Genomic DNA, 21,089 nt, shown 5'->3' on the forward strand with positions numbered 1-21,089 from the left:
ATTAGCTTTTCAAAACAGTGTTTATCACACTCAGAACAGAAATTGGCCTATAATTCTCTTGTTGGTTCGAATCTCTGGACTTGTATATGGGAACGACTTGGGCTGTTTTTAATATATCTGGATACGAGCTGGAAGCTAACGCTAGGTTGAATACATTGCATATGGGACTACAGAGAATGTCTATATTGTCTTTTAAAATCCTAGTGGATATACCATCACGACCAGCCGCTTTCTTTAGATGCAGTTGATTTATCGTTGAGATAAGTTCATCATGAGTTATTTCTTCAAGCCGAAAGTCGTTGTCAACTATTCTAGGTAGGGCAGGTACGGGGTTACAAGATAAAATCTGGTTAGCAAAGTTCGTTCCTATGTTAGCAAAATAATAGTTAAAATCATTAGCTACTTGTGTTGATGGTTTATCAGGTTGAATGCTCTGTGTTTTGCTTTTTCCTATAACTTCTTTTATGATTTCCCATATCCTTTTCGTATTGCCACTCTCATTCTTAATTAGGTTATTATAGTATTGCTTTTTCGACTTTCTAATCATACTGAGATATTTCTAAAGTATTTAAAGCTTTCCCTGTAATATGAATTTGATTTGTTGCGTTTCCATTTACGGTAAAAGGAGTCTTTCTGCTTTAATGTTTCCAGTATAGTATTGCTTATCCAAGGTCACACTGGTCGCTCGTAATTGTGGCGCACATATACCTTTGGAGTATGAACATCGCACAAATCAAATACTTTCTTAAAGTCTATGCATTGGCAGCAATCGTCGTACTTCTGCATAATTTATACAAGAAGATCTTCTATCGCGTGTATTACACAAGGAGGACATGTATTTACGAGGTAAGAAGAGAAACGGGGGTTGTGACCTGCAATGGTAACATCGTAAACACCAGCTGATACATTAAATTCAAAATTACACAAGATGTGATCAATAAGAGTTTCGGAGTAGTTTGTAATACGTGTCGGAGAAGAAATGACATTTTTGAGATTGAGTGATTCAAGTAAGAACATGTAATCAGAACAATTCTGTTTTAAAAAGTCAATATTGAAATCTCCGCAAACGACTATAGTGTCATGTGAGGAAATAAGGGGTACCATTATTTTCTCCATGCTTGCAACAAGATCGTTCATGTTTGAAGAAGGAGGCCGGTACGCGATTCCTATTTTGACACCGCATTTCAATTGAACAAATAGAATTTCAGCTTGTGACTGACAGACTGACTGACTTACTTAAAAGGGTGGTGCTGCTGAGGGGTTCCACGGAGACCACGAACAGTTCTCCATATGTGAAACAAAGGTTTTCATAGATCTAAAGGCTCACAGAATGACATCGATCTTTGCAATGCAAGTTTGTCCATGCGACGCTGAATTTTCTTTTGGATTCTGCTGGCCAATCTCAAGTCATGCACAGACTTTGTACGCCTGTATCCTCGTTCTGCACGGCGATGAATTGTACGAAGCTTCTCCAGCTCAATGTCGTATTCGGTGCGTGTAGACGTTCTCCGAAGCGAATGCGTGGCTGCCTTTAGGGTACCCTTTATGGTGTCCTCTATTCTAGATGACAAGCCATCACGACAGCCGTCTTCGACAATTGATTTGAAGATCTGATTTGGATATCGGCTAGTCGATACATTGAAGGACGCCGGCTAACTTGGAGCCCGGCAACCCTTCAATTCTAAGATGAGTGGGTAGGTGGTCAGTTCCCCGCGTTTCATCATACGAAAACCACCTGGTCTTTCTAGTGAAGGAGCGTGAAACAGAGGTGAGGTCCAGGCAACTACAGTAGACAGTTCCACGTAGAAATGTGGAGCTTCCATCATTTAACAAACACAGTTCTTGTTCGGAGGCAAATGACACTAATATTCTGCCCCTCGAGTTCGTCTTAGAACTTCCCCAGAGATAGTGGTGGGCATTAAAATTTCCAGTCATCACCAAAGGCTGTGGAGTCGCTGTCGTGATTTGCCGTAACCGCTCGCAGTCCAGCCGATTTGAGGGCGATATGCTCCAACTACTGTGAAAGTGAGCTTGCCTTTCTTCACTGTCAGACATACGTACTGGTTTTCTTGGTTAGGTGGAACTGGATGATGGACATACGTAAGACCACGTCGTATGAAAATGATGATCTTGCTGCATTCTCTGTGTGCGGTGAACATGAAACACTCATATGCGGACAGTCTCATGTTAGCTGATAAGGGTTCGCAGATGACCATGATGGGGAACTGATTCGTGAACACAAACTGTCGAAAGTCTGACATGCGTGACTTAAGTCCTCCGGCATTCCACTTAAATATTGACGCGTTCCGGACCTCGTCACGAAACGACGGCTTCTGGAGAGCCATGATTTCAACCAATAGCTGCAAGTACTGGAATCAAAGTGTCCAGCACCTGTAGCGCGCTTTGCGCAGACGAAGCTTTCATGTGTTAAGTATAACGCGAATGGCATTCATGAGCAACCGTAGAATGTTGATGACCTGGAGATTATCAGCCAGCGTCGCTTCAACAGTTGCCGAAGTTGCCGAGGTCGTTGCGTTTTGAGGTAACTTAGCAGGGCGCTGTGCCCTCAGTAGCTCAGGCCATTCTTCAGGACGGGTGAGTCTTACCGCTTTCATTGCTTTCTTTGTATCTGTCTTCGTGGTGCTATGGGTTGATGCGACAAATCTTCTGACGGAAAATGGCGTGTCACTATCCAATGCCTCCTTTACTAGATGCCTGCCGCGTTGTCCGGTAGCTCGGTTCCGGGCCCTCTACCTTTTCTTTCCTCCGCGAAAAGGCAACGAGCGCCTCTCATGGCGAACGCCTGCAACTTGCAATCACGTGCTCTGGCCTCTGAGATTAACGAGGCATCTGTCACCGTCTCGGAGGCCCGCGATAACGCTCGCTAACAGACGCCCCCGCATATAACGCGCCGGCGGATGCATCCAGCCGTCGCTGCCACATCCGCCGGAAGTTGAAAAGGCAACGAGCGCCGCCTCACGGAATTTATGCTGAACTAACTTCAACTAAAGGAACCGCCGCTACAATTGGAAAGCGAGCAACGCGGCGGGCATCTAGTAAAGGAGGCATTGCACTATCTGCAGCTGCGGTACTTCGTGAACGTTGTCGGTGTCGATGCCGACGCCGCGGAAGAGCTGCAGCAGCCTCTTGATGCGTTGAATTGCCCCGCAACATTCGTTTGAGGATGGCGGATTGCTTACGCAAGCGCGGGCAATCCTTTGATGAGGCCTTGTGAGCACCACTGCAGTTAGGGCACTTCAGAACATCTGATCTGTGCTGCAGGCGTATTCTGAATGGAACTCAGAGCACCGCGGACACACGACGTTGTTGACGCAGACACCCTTTACGTGGCCAATCTCGCACTTGAAGGACTGGCGGGGCTTTAGCACGAATGGCGGACATGTCCTACCTTTACGTGGGAAAGAAGGCTGTTTCTTTCAAACAAAATCTTCACAAAGCGTGTTTCCCAGTCTGAAAATTTTCGTAATGAAAGTGCCTTCTGTCGTTGGCTTGATCAGTATTGACAAGTCATCATTCGGGATGGCAACGTGGACGTCATAAATGACGTCCCCAGTACCATCGCCGCCGGTAGGGATCATTGATCGCACGTTTACATTGTCGGTCTAAGTTATATTACGTAGGCTTTGTAGGGCGCTGCGACGTAACACGTCAACACGTCAAATCTCATTTGGTGCGATTTTCTTGAGCAACGAAGAGGGGACCTGCCTGCTTAGGAGCCGTAAATTGATCGCCAGGTCCACGGCCATGAAGAGCGCAGTGTGCGGCCAGCGCTGCGGTGCACTCTTCATGGTATAAGCACTTGTCAAAGGAGATGCCCGCTGGAGTCTTCTTTTTGCTGATCTACTCATCACGACTTTGAAGTCATCGTCTGAGGAGTCGTAGCAGTCCGAGCATGACTCAGTGGCCTAGCTGTCTGTATCGCTTGACGCGCTTCCACGTTTCGTGGACGTTATGCGGCCTGACGTCCGCGCACCAGGAAGGTCTTCGGAGTTCGCTTCATCCATTTCCGCAAGGAGGGAGCGGCAGCTCCCAGAAATGCAGGGAAACAAAGCGAAAAAGCAGAGACAAAACTACAAGCGTTCTATCAAAGAATCACTTCGTCTTCCTGCATTTGAACCAAGAACACCACTGTTTCACAACAGTGGTGCTGTGCTCTTACCTGCGCTCTTACCTGCACTGTGCTCTTACATGTGCTCTTTCCTGCACTCTTGCATTACTGCAAATGGTTTTGGTTTTAGCCGCAACACTATTGCGCTATTGTCTTCGTACACAATGTGTTTTTAAACAGGCCGCATTAATGGTTTCATCAAGAAATGTGATATCCCTTCTGTTGTGATTGAAGTTAGGCCTTAAAAGTACTGTTAAATTAACTAAACGCACTGCGGTAATGATTCACAAGCGCCATTCAGTGGAGCATGCAGTAGTATCTGGCACTTCCATGGCCTCCAAAATTTACGTTGGTGGTGGTAATTATTGCTAATGACATCCCCTTTAAATAGAGGTGGCGACAAGCAGTCACATAAGGAGGCGCAGGAGGACGACGTTGGCTTCAGGAAGAAATAGCCTTGCGAGATGTGCGGGAAATTGCTCCGCCCGAGCGCCACCATTTAGGAGAGTGTAGGAAACGCGAAAGATATACGTATGTTGTACAGTTCGTCGTCATTCAGAAGCGTAACGCTAGACTAGTGAACAAGACGGCGCACACAGGACACAAGGCTTTTGAACCATTCAGCGCAATCACCATGCCGCGCCTAAGGGCTACGCGATCAAGTCAATCTGCCGCCTCATTGGCCGTACCGCCTCCATGCGCGGGCAGCTTGAACACTTGGACAGAATTAAGGTATAATCAGCATGAAAGTCTGCGCCAACGTTTCGGTCAGCAAGGCGCACGCAGCCAGCGCAGCAGCGTGTGTGATTCCGACCCTCACAGCGTGCGTGGCTGGTCGCATTGACTGCGTCGTCTCGTCGACAGTATACGACAGCATGGCCAATGGGGTAGCCTTCAAGGGGCCCTGAACCAACCCTCGGGCTTGATGAGAAACACATTCCGCGGGTAACATACGCAGCTGTGATCGCCTCTACCAAATTTTGTAGTCATGGGCGGCGCGTGGAATTCACGAATGCAGCACCAAATCCCGTTTTTCTCAAACACCCTCTTGTCAAACCGAGGCCTTCTCCTCACCCGTTTCGAAGCTGCCTACGACTGCCATATGTCGTCATATGCAAGAATCCTATATGCGCTTCTTGTTGGTCGATAGGTAAGCGGGGCAGGCTCATGTTACTCGCGCATCCGCTGAAGGTTATATGCGCCTGGGAAGTGCTGTTCCATGGAGTGGCAGTGTCTGGCCTACCCCTTCCTTGTCAACAGGAAAGGTTGTTGACACTACGGCTCTCCCGTCACCACTTAGCTGCCGTTCTCACGCAGCTGCCGTCTCAAAATTTCTGTGAAATGTACCAAGCACGACCTCTATTAGCCGGCGTCAGTAGCACGGACCCCATGAAATGTTAAGAGCTGGGGTTGCCACTGGCAGCTCCAGCAGCTCCGGTACGAACTGCGCAACTTGGATACCGAATAGGCGAGCTGTTATGCCCGCTACCGACGTGCGAACACGACCGAAAACAGGCCAGCCGCACAGACGACGATACAAGCCGCGGATCGGATGGATCGGATTACCAAAAACGTGTGGGCTAGCCGCCGCCATTAGCGCCGCTCCGCTGCGTGAGAACGAAGGATGTTGAGGGAGAATGTGAGAGGTAAATATGGCGCTCGCAGTTTCTGCGCTCCAACTAGATCTTTTTTGAAAACTTAGGTCGGTAAGATATTTCTGGGAGGCACCAAACACGTTGCAAGGTGTTTCTTTTTCCTTTTTTCAGCTTCTTTCTCAGTCTCCAAGTTTCTGCCCCATATGTCAGCACCGGTAGGATGCATTGATTGTACACCTTTCTTTTTAATAATAATGGTAAGCTTAAAGTCAAGATCTGACAATGTCTGCCGAATGCGCTCCAAACCATTTTTGTTCTGTAAATTTTCTTCTCATGATCAGGGTCCCCTGTGACTGATTGACCTGGGTAAACGTACTCCTTCAGAGACTCTAGAGGCTCACTGGCGATCCTGAACTCTTGTTCCCTTGCCCGGCTATCAATCATTATCTATTTCTTCGGCAAATTAATCTTCAGCCCCACTCTTATACTCCCTCTTTTCAGGTCCTCAGTCATTTGTTGTAACTCGTCCCCAGTGTTGCTGAATAGGACAATGTCATCTGCAAATCGAAGGTTGCCAAGATATTCGCCGTTGATCCTTACTCCTAAGCCTTTCCAGCTTAACAGCTTGAATACTTCTTCCAAGCACCCAGTGAATATCATTGGGGAGATTGTGTCTGCTTGTCTGACCCCTTTATAGGTATCTCCCTACTTTTCTTGTGTAGAATTAAGGTGGCTGTGAAATCTCTGTAGATATTTTCCAAGATATTTACGTAAGCGTCCTGTACTCCTTGCTTACGGAATGCCTCAATGACTGCTGGTATCTCGACTGAATCAAATGCCTTTTCGTAATCTATGAAAGCCATATAGAGAGGCTGATTGTACTCTGCGGATTTCTCGATTACCTGATTGATGACATGGATGTGCTCCATTGTAAGGTATCTCTTCCTGAAACCTGCCTGTTCCCTTGGTTGACTAAAGTTCATTGTTGCTCTTATTCTATTGGATATTATCTTGGTGAATATTGTATATAATATTGGAAGTAAGCTAATGGGCCTATAATTTTTAAATTCTTATACGTCTCCTTCTTTGTGGATTAGTATAATGTTGGCATTCTTCCAATTCTCTGGGACCCTTGAAGCCTATGGGCCGCTAGTTTTTCAAGCATTATGCCTCCACTATCTTTGATTTGGTTAAATCGACTATCATGTGTGTGTGTGTGTGTGTGTGTGTGTGTGTGTGTGTGTGTGTGTGTGTGTGTGTGTGTGTGTGTGTGTGTGTGTGTGTGTGTGTGTGTGTGTGAGAGAGAGAGAGAGAGAGAGAGAGAGAGAGAGAGAGAGAGAGAAGAGAAGGGACACAGAGGGGCTCGATTTTTGTTAATCATGACCATATGAAGCCAGCGGACAATGAAGCCAAGAAAATCATAAGGGGGGGGGGGAAATGAAAGTGGACGAAAAGATAAGTGGCCGCCGGTGGAAGGTTGTGGGTTCGGCTACCACCGCCGGCCAGTTATCTTTCGTCCACTTTCATTTCAACCACAGCCAATTACCCCGATGCTTTCCTTGGCTTCATTGTCTGTAAGCCAACAGATAATGAAGCCATGGAAAATAAGTGGGCGTGCCTCAAGTGATGGCAGCAATTAAATGCGCAAATATGTGGCCAACAGGATGTGCGCGCTCGATACGGACGAATAGCGGTCTTACTGAAGCACTTAGAAGACAACGGAAGTGCTAATATTTGCCGTCAAAAAGGTAAAAAAAAAATGCTTTTGTTCTGTTTTGTTCTGTTATACATGGGTTGCTATGGGGAGATTGGCGTATAGTAACTTGGCTACTCCATTTCTCTGTGTTACGCAGCAAATAATAAATGAATGAATGATAATGCTAAGATAAATGAATAAACAAAAACTGAATGAAACAAATAAAGATAACATCGCAACGAAGAGTCCACTGACGTCTGTCTATGTCGCTACCCGAATAATACTAACATTTTTGAATCCTTATTCATTAGTCAAAGGGTCCTTCACGCACAAATTGTATGGTAGGTCCAAACACACGCCTCTGTACCAGTACCGTCCACAGTAAGGAGCATAAGCGCGACACTTCATGTATATCTAAACAGCATTCGTCGGTTTACACTAAGAAATATCTTAAAAATATTTTTTTCCTTTTGCTGTAGATGACTTTCTGGCCAATGCCTAAGTAATTTTTAATTTGTAAAGTGGTGCTTGTCGAAACTTCCTATTTTTTTCCCTAACGTTCTTCTTTCCGAAGGGTATTTTGAACACTCAAGAAAAAAAGTGGCAAACGTTTTCAATTGCATGATCACAGCAACACTCATTAGAATTGGAGCGGCGTATTCTGTACACAAGTCCATTTGTATATGCCACTTCCAAGTCAAATCCTGCCAATTAATGTTTCAAGGTGTCGCGGAAGATTTGCTTATACGTTGAATTTTCTTTGTGGGTCAATTTCATGCAACAATAACAGTTTCAATTTATCGCTATCGAGTCACTTCTCCGCACAACAATGAGTAGACACTTCTCTTTTAATAATTCGGATGTCCAACTTGGACAGAGAGTTTGCACAGTTGTTTCCTTCGTTCATAGCGTTTTCGGCAAGTTTATCGGCCTCCTCAGTGCATGTTAATCCGAGGTGGCTAGGCACTCCCTAAAATGCAATGTTATGATCCTGTTTTGATGCTTCTTCCACGATTACAGCAATGCAGTGAACTATTTCTCCATTTTTAAACGCTGTTTGGATATTCATAATTTGAAGTGCTGATTTGCTGTGAGCACAAATGACCCAATCACTCGCATCTGTTCTTTCGCAGATAAACTTCACTGCTAAAAAATAGCATGTAGCTCCAGTGTCATTGAATAATATCGATGTGACAATGTTTGTTATCGCGTTTCGCAACGTTTCAGAATGATAAACACTGAAGCTGCGGAATCTTCAGTACAGGAGCCATCTATACACCTGTATTCCTCCACCACATCTTGTATACAAATGCCAAAACACCAGTTGCACAGCCACGAGAAGCGCCATGTCAGCTTTCTTGTGCATGCCGTCTAGATCAAGAATTACGCTTAATGACGGCAGCTTCCAAAGTGGCTTTGGTGGCGATCATCGTCTGTGGACCGGTGCTACTACTTGAACGATAATACGCTATCCTGAGGGTGAGTGCGAGTGCGTCGTAGTAGCTCGCCAGGTAGACGCTGATTGTCGTGCTGCGTAGAGATTCTAAAGAGATGTCTGGAGGTTTCTTTTGCTCGTGTTACTGCCAAAGGTGGTTGTCGAGCTTCTGCGTTCACCAGGTCACTCGAAGTAGACCGCGGTTTCCCTAAGTATAACCCTTAGCTCCTTGTCAAGAGCAAGCGGAGCCTTCTTTCAGTGGATGCTGGAAGGCCATGGAGTAAGGGCAACGAGTAAGACACCATAGCACGTATCCACAGAAAGAATAAGGCTAGCAATGGCTCTGTAGAGCCGTCCCTATGAACCACGCGGAGATTATGAAATATACGAGTGGCATGATTCACCTTTTCTTCTAGGAACTGAACAAGACAAGACGATGTGAGTCTTCGTTATAGTAGCGCACCTAAGACGCCGTAAGTTGACACAAGTTCAATGGGCTGTTGTTGAATAACAATCTGAAAATTTGACGCGTGACGTCAGCGACGCAACACCTGTTTTTCTGTCTGCGCGCATCGCTTGTTTACCTCTCCACGCTGCTGAGCACGAGGTCGCGGGATCGAATCCCGGCCACGGCGGCCGCATTTCGATGGGGGCGAAATGCGAAAACACCCGTGTGCTTAGATTTAGGTGCACGTTAAAGAACCCCAGGTGGTCAAAATTTCCGGAGTCCTCCACTACGGCGTGCCTCATAATCAGAAAGTGGTTTTGGCACGTAAAACCCCAAATATTAATTATTACCTCTCCACCCACCCTTCGCTCGGAGAAGGTCACGTGTTTTTTTTTATCTGCGCACGCCGCTCGTTCCCTCTCCACACGCAGAAGGTCACGTGGGTTTTTGTGCCACACACTGCGCCGCGAAATGCGAAGGCTGTGGGATCGTTCCCCACCTGCGGGAAGTTTTTTCATCCGCTTTCATTTCCATTAATTTATTGTTTCTTTATTTCATTTATTAAGCACAAGTAATTTACCCTATGTTGTCCTTGGTGTCAGTGTTTGTTGGCTTCTTATGATATGACTAATAAAAATCGGGCCCCTCGGTTACCCCTCTCTTCTCGTTTATTTCATAACGAGGGTCTCGAATCCGGCAACATTGATGCCTTCAGGTAGTATGTGTGGGTTTATTTACCGTTTGCCTTCACCCAAAAAGATCACGTTCTCGTGACGCCTGCGGCAGAAAGGATGCCGCACATCAGCCGCCAAGGTCTGTGAGTGGTGGCGCTGGCTAACACTCCCAGGGTTCAACTAGAAAACATAAATACCCAAGAAAGAGGATGGGGAAACGGCGCAGCGGTAGTTTTATTGGTAAAGCATCGCACGCGAAATGCGAAGGTTGTGGGATCGTCCCCCACCTGCAGCAAGTTGTTTTGTCATCCACTTTCATTTCCATTTATTTATCGTTTCTTTATTTTATTTATTAAGCACAAGTGAATTACCCTATGTTGTCCTTGGTGTCAGTGTTTGTTGGCTTATGATTTGCGCCTGCCGTGTTCGGCTCAAGGTCACCGCGCAACGAGCCACTAAAGGCTTTCGCCTTAATAACTTGGAAATTAGCAAGTTATGTCGCTAATAATATTTGCGGCTCTTAAAGCAATTCTACGCTCGATGCCGCAAGCAGGCTCTTTGCCCGAAATGAAATTACTACTAGATGCGGAGCATCCCACCTTGCAATAATTATGGTGGTCGGAATGTATAACAGGTACAAACGAAGTGCGATATTTCAGTAGAACTGCAATACTTTCCAGAACAAGAGCGGCGATCTTCGGAAATTCGTCGCTCAACACGGGTTTCCAATCCTGTGTCTGTCCGAATCAAGGGAATCCGCTAACTTTCGAATGTCCAACTATGTGGCAATGTGGTGTACCAGGCAGAACGCCTTGGTTAGACTAAGCACAGTGATGTGTGTAAGAGAAGGCGGTAAATTTATTACGCGCACGCTACCACAAAAAGAAAAAAGAACACTGCTGCAAAGCTTTCGCGACACGCAGTCCACCGTGTTCACGATGCTCCGATTGATCTCATTGAACAATATATTCGGCTTGGTCAGTAACGCGCCCTTAGTTTTGACACACGTTCATACTCGCACGTCTATGTTTTCGTCAAAAAGAAGAAAAAAATAATTATGTCCTAGGGATTTATGTGCCAAAATCACGATCTAAATATGAGGCACGCCGTAGGGGAATCTGGATTATTTCGACCACGCGAAGTTCTTCCAACGTGCACCTAAATCTAAATACATGAGCGTTTCTTGCATTTCGCCCCCCATCGAAATGCGGCCGCCACGGCCGCAATCGAAACCGCGACCTCAGAAACGCAACGTCATAGCCACCAAGCTACCGCAGCGGGTTCAAAAATAAAAAATAAAAGAAAATGGAAAGGCTGCTACTATAGGGCAATCCACTGTTAAGCCGTCGTGGTGGTGATGCGAAAGCGCGGTTGGCCGTTCACTGACGGTCGTTACTGTCGAATTTGTTCGAGTCGAAGCTCTTCGAAAGTAGCGGTATCGTGTTCTGTTTGACATTCTGATGCTTGCTAGCGTTTACCATTAAGCAACGTGTTTTTTTTTTTTTCAAAGGCAGAGTGCGACAGAATTGGTGCAAGCTAAAATTTGTTGTTGAAATTTCTTGAAAAAATGTTTTTTGACGAAGTGGGGTACCGCTTATAGCACGTGGATTTAGGTGAGGTCGTTGTGGAAGCGGTTAACTCGATCACTGCCACTATGTTCAGTGTCTTGCCATACTCTCTTTTTCGGGGCATACGGTATGTAACATTTTCCACCCAGAGTACACAACGAGTCATGTCCTTAAAAGGGACAGCAGGGTTTTGCAGCTGCGACGCGTAAGTTTTCACTTAGCTGCCTTTAAAGAAAAGCATAATATAATGAAATGCAAGAAGCTGCAGAAAGGACTGGCAAGACGAGCAGCATGTTTCGCGGCCGTATTTTATAACGTTCCATTTCAGTTTCCGTTATTGTCGCCCTTCGTCATCGGCTCGCACATGACTCGAAAGCCGCAGCGCCACCGTTATCGTTAGGGGGGGAGGGGGGCAACCACTCAGCGTGCCGCGGAATAAGAAACGAATAATTGAAAGGGAAATAGAACATTACAGAATACGGGACCTGGTGTTGGCCAACTCATTACGCCCGTCGTAGATTCGCGACCGTGGGAGCAGAGTTCCGTCGGGACGCCCTATGAATGCACAGTGTGACCCTACAAGGACACTGTATATCCACGTGTTGATGCATAGTAAATGGCCTATCATATGCACGTTAAGCCGGAAACGCTCTCCGCGCTTGAGTGTCGAGCGCAGGTTTTAAAACGTATGTAGAATTGAAATAACTGCCCTTCTGAATTTGATCGACTCGGTGATTTTCGCACATTCAAATTGTGCGCGCAAACGCCAGGACTGCAGCAGTTTCCTAACGACCCGCGCTGTGGCAGCACCAAACGTAAAGAGCAAGCGCACATCTGCACTTCTTTTTTCTGCGTGACTATTGCTTTTTTTGAGCCACCGTCTCACGCCCTTCTCGATATATCTCGCCTCAATCTCCATCGTCTGCATCAGCATTGAGGCTTTTCCTATGGAGAGGCTGGCGTCTGTTTAAAGTGCTCCGATCGCCGCTCACGTTCGCGCTTCACTTGCTACTTACTGCGATTACTATATATATATATATATATATATATATATATATATATATATATATATATATATATATATATATATATATATATATATATATATATATATATATATTGAAATTCTCGTTGGCAGTAAACGTTGTGCCTATCGTGACACTTTCTTCCATTTTACTCGTGCGCAACCAAGCCGCTTTTGGCTACTCATGAGCCTCGGCTGTCAGTCATGGTGTATAACGGTTATCAGTCAGAGCGCGTGCGCTGAAAGTCTGGTTATGTTTTAATTTAGATCGTTAGATGCATTTTACACAGCCAAAATTAAGATTGTTAGAATTTCGGAAGCGAATATTAACGTATACAATTATGTAATAGCCACATTCGATAGTATTCCCACCCCCCAGATTCCAATAAGACATTAAAAAAGACATTTTTACGCCTGCATAAGCCGCACTCCTAACTTTCCAGCTTGAAATGAGCCATCCTCCAGTAAAGAAAGCAAAAAACCACCTGTCCCGCTTCGAGCCGTAGCATAAGTCCAACAGTCCCACTCTGGTGCGCTTCGTAGTATACCAGGATTATCTGCGACAGCTTCCGCATATACGTACTGCATTGTCGTTCCACGCCAAATGAATCAGCGCTTTTGGATAATTAGGGATGTGTGTGAAGAAAAAAGAAAACTATCCAAATCCAATGCGCATGTTGGAATCCATGTGAAGACCAGGGAAGGGAAGCTTCGGTCGAGTGGCGTCTGTTCTTGCAACTAACGGCGATGCGTGGAATTGAATAGAACTAAGCTTATCCTCTTAACATTACACACAACGGAGGTACACTTAGTAGCACATATACAAACCCTTAGGTGCACATATATAAACCCGTTTGCGGGTACTAGCATTCTGCGCAGCCGCTCGCGACGGCCTTGGCACACCTCGACGACCGGCTGTTTCTGAACAGATGGTCTTTAAACTGCTGGCTGATGCGGTCTTCACACCAGGCGACGATGAAGTCGCCACTGAAGTTCCTTCGTTCAAGCGACGTGTTTTAACTACTGTGACACATCTGTGTTCCTGTGTGCATGCGTGCGTGCGTGTGTGTATGTGTGTATATGCGTGTGTGTGCGCGCGTGCTCGTGTGTGTGTGTGTGCGTGCGTGCGTGCGTGCGTGTCTGTGTGCGTGTGTGTTGGTGCGTATGTATGTATGTATGTATGTATGTATGTATGTATGTATGTATGTATGTATGTGTGTGTGTGTGTGTGTGTGTGTGTGTGTGTGTGTGTGTGTGTGTGTGTGTGTGTGTGTGTGTGTGTGTGTGTGTGTGTGTGTGTGTGCGCGTGTGTGTGTGTGTCATCTCCCTCCCTTTATATGTGTTTTTCATCTTTCTTGGAGACCACGTCTTTAGGTGGATTAGGAACTATGTTTCATGGAGATCTGTGTTTGTCCTTACAGAGGATGGCCCGACAAGTAGATATACCTCCAGTCGTGGTGTCCCACAAGGCGGAGTGTTGCGCCCCACTCTTTTCAATCTCGTTCTAGTGGGGCTTGCCAAAACGCTACGACAGACTGCTAATGTCTCGCTCTACGCTGACGATATTTGCACCTGGGAGTCCGGCATGACAAGGCCACGAGTGCGCGCTAGAATACAGGAAGCGGCAACTCTGACAGCGGCATACCTTCGTCGACAAGGTCTGACGATTTCTGCAGAAAGATGTGCACTGGTGGCATTTACACGAAAGGCGATGTCTTTCTACCCGGTGTGTATCGAGGGCTAGCCCATCACGTACAAGAAAGCTCACAGGTTCTTAGCCGTTATTGTGGATCATGACCTCGTCTGGAGTCCGCATGTCTCATACATGAGGAAAAGCTAATTTGTATTGCAAATATGTTCAAATTCGTAGCGGGAAAATTGTGGGGACGCTCCGTGCGCTCCATGTTGCAGCTATACACCGCAGTATTTCTCGGATTTTTGCGATACAGTCTTCCTGTTTTGTCTAACACGTGCAAGACTAATCTCCTTGCGCTACAGAGCGTACAAGCCCAAGCACTTTGGACATGTCTTGGCCTCCCGAGATGTTCTTCGTCAGCTGCAACGATTGTCATTGCACAGTGGCACCTAATCACCACTCATGGCGTCGGTGAGACGTTCAGGGCGCACACTCGACACCTTTTTCGCCTACCATCCCACCATTTAGCCGATTTGCCAGTGTGAAGACCACAGGCTGCATTCTGTGGTATTGTGACGATACACCATGACTCGATACCATCTGCCTTCAAGCCTGCGAAACGCCCAACAGCGGCATTGTGGTGTCTCCGGCAAATTCACGTGTGCCACTCAATTCCTGGAGTTGCTAAGAAGGCAGACTTGTCACCGCTAGCCTTGAAGCAGTTGTCTGTTTCTCCTAAACGAGGCTCCTTTTGACCGCATATACATTTACACGGACGGTCCCACCAATTCAAACAGCTCTACCGGAGCTGTAGTTGTTCCATCAGACGCCATCACTTTGCAGTTTAAATATTCGCACAATACAACGTCGACAGTAGCAAACCTTGCGGCTTTTCAAGGTGCACTCAAGTCCGTGCTCCACCCGCCGTGGTTGGTCAGTGGCTATGGTGTCGGGCTACTGAGCACGAGGTCGCCGGATCGAATCCCGGCCACGGCGGCCGCATTTTGATGGGGGCGAAATGCGAAAACACCGGTGAACTTAGATTTAGGTGCACGTTAAAGAACTCCAGGTGGTCGAAATTTCCGGAGTCCTCCGCTACAGCGTGTCTCATAATCAGAAAGTGGTTTTGGGAAGTAAAACCCCATAAATCAATTGTAAGTACGTGCTCCAGCAGCCACCAAATCGTTGGGCCATTTTCTGCGATTCTAAAGCAGCCCTACAAACTCTGCAGTTCGCCCTACGTCACGGGTCACGCGAGCAGCTAGCGTACGAAATAAGGCACACTCATAATCACGCGCTCGAGAAAAGCTACGACATTGTATTTCAGTGGTTGCCAAGCCATTACAGAATTATCCGCAACGACAGCGCAGATGAAGCTGCGCGTTCGGCTCACCAAAAGCATCGGCAGGTTCCTATACCACTTTCAAGAACTGATACTGCGCGACAATTTCAATCACTTGCTCGCCACATCACACTTCTACGATGGAAGTCACCGGGTTTCACCAACTACCGATTGCGCTCTCTCGACCCTAACTTGCGACTTCGCCTGCCAGCTGGACTCTCCCGTCGCGAAACAAATTTACTGTGTCGTATGTGGTTGGGTGTCGCTTTCACAAATTCCTATTCATTCGTGATAGGAATGGCCAACAATGCGGCGTGCAGTTTGTGCGGGTTCGATGAGACTCTACAGCACCTTCTGTCTCACTGCCCATCCTTTGACACTCAGCGACGTACTTTACAAGCGAAACTCAACCTGCTAGACAATACAGCGCTCTGAAGAAAACATCCTTGGACCATGATCTATGCGTTCTTGCAAGCAAAAGGCCACAAAAGCCCTTTTACGTATCTTGAAGGACGCTGGATTGTATGAACGCTTGTGACAGTGGAGATTCCTCTGCGACTGACTGTGAAGGGCTGACTATTATTCTTTTCTCTCCTTATCTTTTCTTCCCTTTTCCCCTCCGCAAGTGTAGGGTATCCAACCAGGCACGTCCTTGCTTAACCTCCTTACCTTTCCCTCTTCGTCTCTCTCTCTCTCTCCATATTTCTGTCTCCCTTTACTCCTTCCCCTGTACAGGGTAGCTAACTGGGTATCTATCGTCCGGTTAACCTCCATGCCTTTCGCATCTCATTTATCTCCATCTCTTTCTCTCTATAAACCTCGTATGTATATCCGCAAATTGATCCACAGAGAGACCGACCGACTCATAATATGCCAGCAGCAAAGCAGCCAGCAGCCACGCGTAATCAGGGAGCGTATACACAACAAAAGCGTCGTCCTTACAAAAAAGGAAAGAGACAAAAAGATTCCTCTTGGCTTCGGCGTGAAAATGCATCTGACATGAGTTTGTTTTGTGCTCCCTGGTGATCATTCTTCGGAGCAACCTGTAATAAGCCTAGGCTTGCTGACTTTCTCGAGTGGTTCGCGGTGCGTTGATATTTTCGCACAGACCTTGAGGGGTTGCGACGCAATTCTTTCGTGTGCCTGCAAAAAGCAAACAATAAAAAAATATTTTAGTATATGACACGAAAGCCGCAGGAACTTCACTATCTTATACCGACAGTTCTTTCTTTCTTTCGTTTTTTCTTATTCAAAAGATAGAGGCTTTAACGCAGCCTACACTCGCTTAATTCCGACAGTGCATCTGGGCTGATTGAAGTAGCGGACCTTACTTGCCCAACATATTTTAACAAATGTTCTCGAATTGGCGTTTAAACTTTGGGGGGCAGATTGGAATTGCCGAAGTAAAATCGGTCAGTGCTAGAAGCGTTGGGTTGGGCTTCCTAAACCAACGCCAGTTTCGATATATCCTTTCCCAAAATGTGCCACGAGATACAAAAGCTTTGCACTATTCCTTTCCCGCAGGGTCGCAAGATCCGCACATAATGGCACTGCTTCAGCAGTAGCTTCAGCTAGGCAGTTCCGTACACAAAAGGATGCGAAATGCAGAAATTCTCTCATTAGGTAAACACAGAATGGATTTGAATAAAGCTTCTTCTCCTAATGACTTTTTAATTTATAATATTTAGGCCGCAAAACGCTTTACCATACATAACGGAAAGTTTAGAAGAATTGAAGGGTCATACCTATTGCTCTAAGCTAGAAGAATGTTAGCGCTTGTGGGAGAAGGGGTGCCTTAGATGTTTGTTATTTCTGCGTGCAACTGCATGCGTGTATTTAGGTGTGTTTTCGTGTCCCCCTTAAGCTACCAAGATGCAGCTCTTATCTACCAAAAAAAGCATGCTTTGAAATTTTGTCAAAATTATCCGCATATCATCTAAAGCGGATGCATCAATAGTTCCGAACGCATCAGTATGCAGGGTGTCCCAGCTAAGTTTAGCCAGAGTTTAAAAATATGCGAATGCCACGTAGCTCGAATTATTTTCATTCCGCCTATTTAGATCATTAGTCTTAATTAATTAATTAACCAACTTCTCAGATATTATAACGAGATGAAGAGCGTCAGTGAGACAATTGTAGAACAACATGAAAAACTCCCGATACAGATTTCTGTTGCTCAATACGTGCTACATAAAAGTGTTTTTTCGAGCGTGAAAGAAGCCCGCAAATGCACGCAAAATTGCCGCGCGACTGGCCGCTCGAGGCACTTTGCGTGCATTCGCGGACTACTTTCACGCTCAGAAAAACACTTTTATGCAGCACGTATTGAGCAACAGAAATCTGTATCGGGAGTTTTTCATGTCGTTCTACAATTTTCTCACTGACGCTCTTCATCTCGTTATAATATTTGAGAAGTTGCTTAATTAATTAAGCCTAATAATCTAATTAGGCGGAATGAAAAATAATTTGAGTATCTCCAGGCGATGTCAAACAACATTACTTTGGTTCTGTCCAGCTATATGGCATTCACATATATTTAAACTCTGGCTAAAGTTAACTGGGACACCCTGTATAACCTGCGGCAATCATATGGCGGTCAGAGTAGTAATCAGTTTGAAGATGACAGCTCAGATTCTTTTGTAGTGTAACGTATATTGTCAGCGGCCAAGTTTGCGCCATATTTCAGTTGTATACCACCGAGAACACATCGCATTTCTTGTAATGCTGAACTGGGTTGATAAACTGCCAAAATATTCCAGACGATTCAGCATACGTGCGCTGACGACTACGTGAGCGGTTTTTCGCGTGAGCACCGGTTGTTCGCTGCAGGTAGGGAAGTCAATCCTATTTTGAAATTTTATAGTAACGTTCAAAATTGTACGTCAATTTTCGTGAGAACGAAATTATTTTGCTTAAGGAATATCCACGGAAGTTCGGCGCGGCCTTAAGATCATGCATAGATAGGCTGCAGAAATACCCGGAACTTTCTGTGAAAGTAAAGCAATCTTCAATACATTCTTCAATTTTCTCAGGACCTGCAGTGAGACGTTCGCGAGACGTTCAAAACCATGCTGCCAGTTCATCCAGGGCCTTTTGCCACGTTTGGTAAGCGTGCGTCTTCGCTGAGCCCCACATGAAAAAAAAAAGAAAAGTTTGGTTTGCCAAATCAGGACTCCGACGCTATTGTACTAGCACAGTAATTCGTCGTGCCATTTCAGGAATCTACATTTTTATTTATTTATTTATTTATTTATTTATTTACCCACAGCGCCACAGTGGCATTACACTGGGGGGTTGTAGAAGAGAAAAAAAATATTACAAGGGCAGTCACAATGACAATGCAAACACTTCATTGTCAGTAATATTAACAAGAAATGAAGATAAAGCATTCCATTCTCGAACAGTGTGAGGAAAAAACGACATCTTGAACATATCGGTTCTTGACCTGAATTCACGCACTTTATTGTTCTGATCAACCCGCTCGAATCTGTAGTGTGGATGAAAAATGTACGTCTCCCTAGGAATAGCAATCTTGTCGTAATATATGTTATGAAAAAATTTAAGCCTTACCTTTCTTCTTCTTACTTCAAGGGGTTCTCATTCTAATTCCTGTTTTATGCCAGACACACTAATGTATCGACTATAATTCCCAGAAACATAGCGGGCCGCTAAGTTCTGGATTCTTTCTAATTTTTGTCTGTCGGTCTTTGTCGGCGGGTCCCATAACAGTACAAGCATATTCCAACGCGGACCTAATATACGTTTTAAATAGTAAATCCCTAGAGTCTTGCGGAAACATTCTCGTGTTACGGCGCAAAAAACCCGACATTTTGCAAGCTTTCCCAGCAACATAATCAACATGTCGATGCCAACATAGTTTTGAGGTGATGTACACACCTAAATACTTGTATTCTCCTAAATACATTCCCCAAAAATGGTGCGGTAGGCGTATGTCGCCTGATATTGTTTGCACAGCATAAAACGAACGAATTGTCACTTATTTTCGTCCTTGACAGGGTTCGTTCTACTTAACTAAGTTCTCATGCAATAAAGCGTTGAAGTATGATTTCTCTGATTTCTCACAGGAGTCACTGCACGTGGTTGTTGCAAAAAATTTCGACCAAATGTCAGCGTAAGAACGCCCCTTCTAGATGCTTGTTGATATGATTCTTCCTTTCTCGCTTGGTCTACGCTGCGGGGGTTGTTCGTGTGAAAACGATGCAACCATTTGTCTACAGGGACGCCATCTTCTGCTCTCGTGCATTTAAGAATGTTCTATGCAGACGATGTCGTCGTGTTGTTAGAAAGGAAAAAAGAAAGTGGAGGTGGCGGGTCTCATGGAAGTGCTGTTGTGCTTGAATTTTGTTGGAAGAAAGAAAAATTGCATCGACATCTATGCAATTTACTTGCCTTCAGAAACAAAACTATTTTAATAAATTTTACACAAAGGAACACGTAGCCGTTTTCGACTTTCCTTTAGAGGCACGCAGGAAAGTGTTTAAGCGTCAAGAAATGTATCTCTCCTCTTAAATGCCTCCTAAATGTGCACTATATTAATGGTCAAATTTTCTTTCTTTTTCTGTTTATATTATTTCTTAATTTTTGTTGGTGTTGCGTCACCTGGAAATGATGTGAAACGCTTCTCTTCAACCAGTTCGCGTCATTCACCGGCAAATAAAACGACTTGTTCAGCGTTGTTAACAACTGCAGAAAAATGGGACAAAAGCCTCCCTTAGAGCCGGCTATGAGTGGGCCGGGCTGCAACGCAAAAGTGTATGTCTGTAGGTGCGTGCGCTCGTGCGTGGGTGAGGGGGTGCGAAATGACGGCTGCAAACTTGATGTCTGTTTGTGCCACTGCCATGGTTTGCGGCATGCGAAGGTGGGTCATAGCCAGAAGAACGCAAAGGTCCAATGTAGCAGCATCTCGGTGCGTGCAAGTGGACTCGTGCTAGTTGAACACTGCCGGCACGAGCTGCAAGATGAAATAAAAAGAAACAGAGGGAAAATCCATTAGCCGCCACTACCGAGCAGTGTCATCTGGCATGATTATATTACACTTCATCCGGTGAATGCGCATGCTGGAATTGATATCTTGGCCGGAAGTTCCTGATCGAATAGATTTGCTGCAAATGGTGCGTTTCTCGACGCCGCGAATTCGTCCGCCGAGGCTCGACATGCTTCCGTCGATGAACTTGAGATTTAGGTAGTACTAAGGCCTTTCTTTTTTCATCAGGTTATGACAAGAGCAGTAGCGTGGTACTCTCATTTGCTAGAAGAACCCATTAAATTTTTCCGGTAAATTTGAACACGGCGTGGAGTTATTCGTGGTCGAACTCTTCAGTGTTCAAAACTTACGAACTACGTAAAACACGTTTGTCATTCTCACTTTCCTTAAATTTTATTTTCTTCATCTTTTTTCTGCCGAGTGTGGTGTTACGTACCTTATCATACACCGTTGTTTTTATTCTTGTTTTTCGAGTTAGCCTGTCGCCAAAGCATCCGTTTCGGGTTAGCTGAACATACGGTCATTTGTGGTCCTCGT

The 21,089-nt window shown here is 45.5% G+C and overlaps 1 protein-coding gene and 1 long non-coding RNA gene across 2 annotated transcripts in view; one reads left to right on the top strand and one right to left on the bottom strand.

Annotated features, from left to right (window-relative positions):
* The window catches only part of LOC142588201 (prolyl endopeptidase FAP-like), a 501,149-nt gene that overhangs the window by 203,802 nt on the left and 276,258 nt on the right, over nucleotides 1–21,089 (top strand). The gene's annotated exons all lie outside the window — the stretch shown is intronic.
* Nucleotides 15,504–21,089, bottom strand: part of LOC142588269 (uncharacterized) — a 140,957-nt gene continuing 135,371 nt past the window's right edge. The window contains exons 3-4 of the long non-coding RNA XR_012829697.1: nucleotides 18,583–18,669; nucleotides 15,504–16,690 (exon numbers count right to left, since the gene is read on the bottom strand). This is a non-coding gene — a long non-coding RNA (uncharacterized LOC142588269). The remainder of the gene's footprint in view (nucleotides 16,691–18,582; nucleotides 18,670–21,089) is intronic.

This window comes from Dermacentor variabilis, chromosome 1 (genome assembly GCF_050947875.1).
Source record: "Dermacentor variabilis isolate Ectoservices chromosome 1, ASM5094787v1, whole genome shotgun sequence".
Lineage (NCBI taxonomy): Eukaryota > Metazoa > Arthropoda > Arachnida > Ixodida > Ixodidae > Dermacentor > Dermacentor variabilis.